The sequence below is a fragment of the Triticum urartu genome, chromosome 2 (genome assembly GCF_003073215.2).
Source record: "Triticum urartu cultivar G1812 chromosome 2, Tu2.1, whole genome shotgun sequence".
Classification (NCBI taxonomy): domain Eukaryota; kingdom Viridiplantae; phylum Streptophyta; class Magnoliopsida; order Poales; family Poaceae; genus Triticum; species Triticum urartu.
The window spans coordinates 518,302,805-518,308,804 of record NC_053023.1 but is presented as its reverse complement, the minus strand read 5'-3'; positions in this window follow the sequence as shown (position 1 = coordinate 518,308,804).

Genomic DNA, 6,000 nt, shown 5'->3' with positions numbered 1-6,000 from the left:
TGGTGGAAGATCATATGTTCAGATCCTATATGCATATTAATACCCCTCTGATTATGAACATGAATATGCTTTGTGAGTAGTTACGTTTGTTCCTGAGGACATGGGAGAAGTCTTGCTATTAGTAGTCATGTGAATTTGGTATTCGTTCGATATTTTGATGAGATGTATGTTGTCTCTCCTCTAGTGGTGTTATGTGAACGTCGACTACATGACACTTCACCATTATTTGGGCCTAGAGGAAGGCATTGGGAAGTAATAAGTAGATGATGGGTTGCTAGAGTGACAGAAGCTTAAACCCTAGTTTATGTGTTGCTTCGTAAGGGGCCGATTTGGATCCACATGTTTCATACTATGGTTAGGTTTACCTTAATACTTTTGTTGTAATTGCGGATGCTTGCAATAGAGGTTAATCATAAGTGGGATTCTTGTCCAAGTAAGGACAGTACCCAAGCACCAGTCCACCCACATATCAGATTATCAAAGTACCGAACGCGAATCATATGAACATGATGAAACCTAGCTTGACGATATTCCCATGTGTCCTCGGGAGCGCTTTACATAATATAAGAGTTTGTCCAGGCTTATCCTTTGCTACAAAAAGGATTGGGCCACCTTGCTGCACTTTATTTACTTTTGTTACTTGTTGCCCGTTACCAATTATCTTATCACAAAACTATCTGTTACCTATAATTTCAGTGCTTGCAGAGAATACCTTGCTGAAAACCGCTTATCATTTCCTTCTGCTCCTCGTTGGGTTCGACACTCTTACTTATCGAAAGGACTACGATAGATCCCCTATACTTGTGGGTCATCAAGACTCTTTTCTGGCGCCGTTGCCGGGGAGTGAAGCGCCTTTGGTAGGTGGAATTTGGTAAGGAAAAATTTATATAGTGTGCTGAAATTTAGTGTCACTTGTTACTATGGAAAGTAATCCTCTGAGGGGCTTGTTCGGGGTATCTTCACCCCAACCAGTAGAGCAAAGAGTTGCTCCTCAACCTACTGAACCTACCGAAAATGAAAATGTCTAATTTGAAATTCCTTCGGGTATGTTAGAAAAACTGCTAGCTAATCCTTTTGCAGAAGACGGAACAATGCATCCTGATGAGCACCTAATATATGTGGATGAAGTTTGTTGATTATTTAAGCTTGCAGGTGTACCCGGAGATGTTATTAAGAAGAAGGTCTTCCCTTTATCTTTGAAGGGAGATGCATTGACATGGTATAGGCTATGTGATGATACGGGGTCATGGAACTACAAACGATTGAAATTGGAATTTCATCAGAAGTTTTATCCTATGCATCTTGTTCATCGTGATCGCAATTATATATATATAATTTTTGACCTCGCGAAGGAGAAAGCATCGCTCAAGCTTGGGGGAGGCTTAAATCAATGTTATATTCATGCCCCAATCATGAGCTCTCAAGAGAAATGATTATTCAAAATTTATATGCTCGGCTTTCTGATAACAATCACACCATGCTCGATACTTCTTGTGCTGGCTCTTTTATGACGAAGACTATTGAATTCAAATGGGATTTATTGGAAAGAATTAAACGCAACTCTGAAGATTGGGACCTCGACGAAGGTAAGGAGTCAGGTATGACACCTAAGTATGATTGTGTTAAATCTTTTATGGATACCGATGTTTTCCGTAAATTGAGCACTAAATATGGACTTGACTCTGAGATAGTAGCTTCTTTATGTGAATCTTTTGCTGCTCATATCGGTCTCCCTAAGGAGAAGTGGTTTAAATATCATCCTCCCATAGAAGTAAAACTAGATGCACCTATTAAAGTTGAAGAAAAGACTGTTACTTATAATGATCCTATTGTTCCTACTGCTTATGTTGAGAAACCTCCTTTTCCTGTTAGGATAAAAGATCATGCTAAAGCTTCAACTGTGGTTCATAAAAGCAATATTAGAACTTATACACATCTTGAGCAAGTTAAAGTTGAACCTAATATTGCTATTGTTAAAGATCTCTTGTCTGATAATATTGATGGGCATGTTATTTATTTCTGTGATGAAACTGCTAGAATTGCTAAACCTTGTGCTAAAGATAAACATAGACCTGTGGTAGGCATTCCTATTATTTCTGTTAAAATAGGAGATCATTGTTATCATGGCTTATGTGATACGGATGCCAGTGCTAGTGCAATACCTATTGACTTATCCAGAGAAATTATGCATGATATTGCACCTGCTGAGTTAGAAGATATTGATGTCACAATTAAACTTGCCAATAGAGATACTATTTCACCAATGGGAATTGTTAGAGATGTTGAAGTCTTGTGTGGGAAAACTAAATATCATGCTGATTTTCTTGTTCTTGGTTCCCCACAAGATAGCTTTTGCCCATTATATTTGGTAGACCCTTCTTAAACACTGTTAATGCTAGGATAGACTGTAACAAGGATGTTATTACTATTGGTTTAAGTGATATGTCTCATTAGTTTAATTCCTCTAAATTTCGTAGACAACACCGTGAAGAGGAATTGCCTAGTAAAGATGAAATTGTTGTTCTTGCTTCTATGGCCGTACCTCCTAGTGATCCTTTAGAACAATATTTTCTAGACCATGAAAATGATATGTTTATGAATGAAAGAAGGGAAATAGATGAAGTATTCTTTAAACAGGAACCCATCCTGAAACATAATTTGCCTGTTGAAATCCTAGTGGATCCTCCTCCACCCAAGGGTGATCCCGTGTTTGAGCTTAAACCGTTACCTGATACTCCTAAATATGCTTATCTTGATGAAAATAAGATATATCCTGTTATTATTAGTGCTAACCTTTCAGAGCATGAAGAAGAGAGATTACTGAAAACTCTGAAGAAGCACCATGCTGCTATTGGATATACTCTTGATGATCTTAAGGGCATTAGTCCCACTCTGTGTCAACACAAAATAAATTTGGAGGAAGATGCCAAACCAGTTCGTGATCATCAATGACGGCTGAATCCTAAGATGAAGGAAGTGGTAAGAAAGGAAATACTAAAGCTTCTTGAGGCAGGTATAATTTATCCCGTTGCTGATAGTCAGTGGGTAAGTCTTGTCCATTGTGTCCCTAAGTAGGGAGGTATTACTGTCGTTCCTAATGATAAAGATGAGTTGATCCCGCAAAGAATTATTATAGGTTATAGGACGGTAATTGATGTCCGCAAATTAAATAAAGCTACTAAAAAAGATCATTACCCCTTACCTTTTATCGATCAAATGCTAGAAAGATTATCCAAACATGCACATTTTTGCTTTCTAGACGGTTATTCTGGTTTTTCTCAAATACCTGTGTCAGCTAATGATCAATCAAAGACTACTTTTACTTGCCCTTTTGGTACTTTTGCTTATAGACGTATGCCTTTTGGTTTATGTAATGCACCTGCTACCTTTCAAAGATGCATGATGGCTATATTCTCTGACTTTTGTGAAAAGATTTGTGAGGTTTTCATGGACGATTTTTCCGTCTATGGATCCTCTTTTGATGATTGCTTAAGCAACCTTGACCGAGTTTTGCAGAGATGTGAAGAAACTAATCTTGTCTTGAATTGGGAAAAGTGCCACTTTATGGTTAATGAAGGTATTTTCTTGGGGCATAAAGTTTTTGAAAGAGGTATTGAGGTTGATAAAGCCAAGGTTGATGCTATTGAAAAGATGCCATGTCCCAAGGACATCAAAGGTATAAGAAGTTTCCTTGGTCATGCCGGTTTTTATAGGAGGTTCATTAAGGACTTCTCAAAAATTTCTCGGCCTCTAACTAATTTATTACAAAAGATATACCATTTGTTTTTATGATGATTGTGTAGAAGCATTTGAAATGCTTAAGAAAGCATTGATCTCTGCACTGATTGTTCAGCCAGCTGGTTGGAATTTACCCTTTGAAATTATGTGTGATGCTAGTGATTATGTTGTAGGTGCTGTTCTAAGGAAAAGAGTTGATAAGAAATTAAATGTTATTCAATATGCTAGTAAAACTCTAGACAATGCTCAAAGAAATTATGCTACTATTGAAAAAGAATTCTTAGTAGTTGTATTTGCTTGTGATAAGTTCAGACCTTATATTGTTGATTCTAAAGTAACTATTCACACGGATCGTGCTGCTATTAAATACCTTATGGAAAAGAAAGATGCTAAACCGATACTTATTAGATGGGTTCTCTTGCTACAAGAATTTGATTTGCATATTATTGATAGAAAGGGTGCTGAGAACCCCGTTGCAGACAACTTGTCTAGGCTAGAGAATGTTCTTGATGACCCACTACCTATTGATGATAGCTTTCCTGATGAACAATTAAATGTCATAAATGCTCCTCGAACTGCTCCATGGTATGCTGATTATGCTAATTATATTGTTGCTAAATTTATACCACCTAGTTTCACATACCAGCAAAAGAAAAAGTTCTTCTATGATTTGAGACATTACTTTTGGGATGACCCACATCTTTATAAAGAAGGAGTAGATGGTGTTATTAGACGTTGTGTACCTGAGCATGAACAGGAACAGATCATATGCAAGTGTCACTCCGAGGCTTATGGAGGACACCATGCTGGAGATAGAACTACACACAAGGTATTGCAATCTAGTTTTTATTGGCCTACTCTCTTCAAGTATGCCCATAAGTTTGTCTTGTCTTGTGATGAATGTCAAAGAATTGGTAATATTAGTAGACATCAAGAAATGCCTATGAATTATTCACTTGTTATTGAACCATTTGATGTTTGGGGCTTTGATTATATGGGACCTTTTCCTACCTCTAATGGATATACACATATTTTAGTTGTTGTTGATTACGTTACTAAGTGGGTAGAAGCTATTCCAACTAGTAGTGTTGATCATAACACTTCTATTAAAATGCTTAAAGAAGTTACTTTTCCAAGGTTTGGAGTCCCTAGATATTTAATGAATGATGGTGGTTCACATTTTATTCATGGTGCTTTCCGTAAACTGCTTGCTAAATATGATGTTAATCATAGAATTGCATCTCCTTATCACCCACAGTCTAGTGGTCAAGTAGAATTGAGCAACAGAGAACTCAAATTAATTTTGCAAAAGACTGTTAATAGATCTAGAAAGAATTGGTACAAGAAACTTGATGATGCATTATGGGCCTATAGAACCGCATATAAAATCCTATGGGTATGTCTCCGAATAAAATGGTTTATGGAAAAGCATGTCACTTACCTCTCGAACTAGAACATAAGGCTTATTGGGCTATTAAAGAGCTCAACTATGATTTCAATCTTGTCGGTGAGAAGAGGTTATTTGACATTAGCTCACTTGATGAATGGAGAACCCAAGCCTATGAGAATGCCAAATTATTTAAAGAAAAAGTTAAAAGATGGCATGACAAAAGGATACAAAAGTGTGAGTTTAATGTAGGTGACTATGTATTGCTATACAACTCTCGTTTAAGATTTTTTGCAGGAAAACTTCTCTCTAAATGGGAAGGTCCTTACGTTATCGAGGAGGTCTATCATTCCGGTGCCATAAAAATCAACAACTTCGAAGGCACAAATCCGAAGGTGGTGAACGGTCAAAGAATTAAACATTATATCTTAGGTAATCCTATAAATGTTGAAACCAATGTTATTGAAACCGTAACCCCGGAGGAATACATAAGGGACACTTTCCGGAATGTTTCAGACTCTGAAAAGGAATAGGTATGTGATACGGTAAGTAAACCGACTCCAAAACAGTTCTAATGGCATTTTTCTTCTATTTTGGAATATTTAGAAAAATAGAAAGATAAGAAGCAGTCCGGGAAGGACACGAGGGCTCCACAAGGGTTGTAACATCCCAAATTTTCAATTTGGAATGTTATACATTAGATCATCAATGCATATCATATTTTATTTTGCATTTTGGTTTATCCTAGAAATTCTACGCAACTCAATGACCCATCGAGAGAGTTGGAGATTTCGTTATTTTCATATTTGAGTTTTCTCAAATTTTGAGAATAGGATCATTTGATTTTATTTATTTTATCGTCAATTATTTCTATT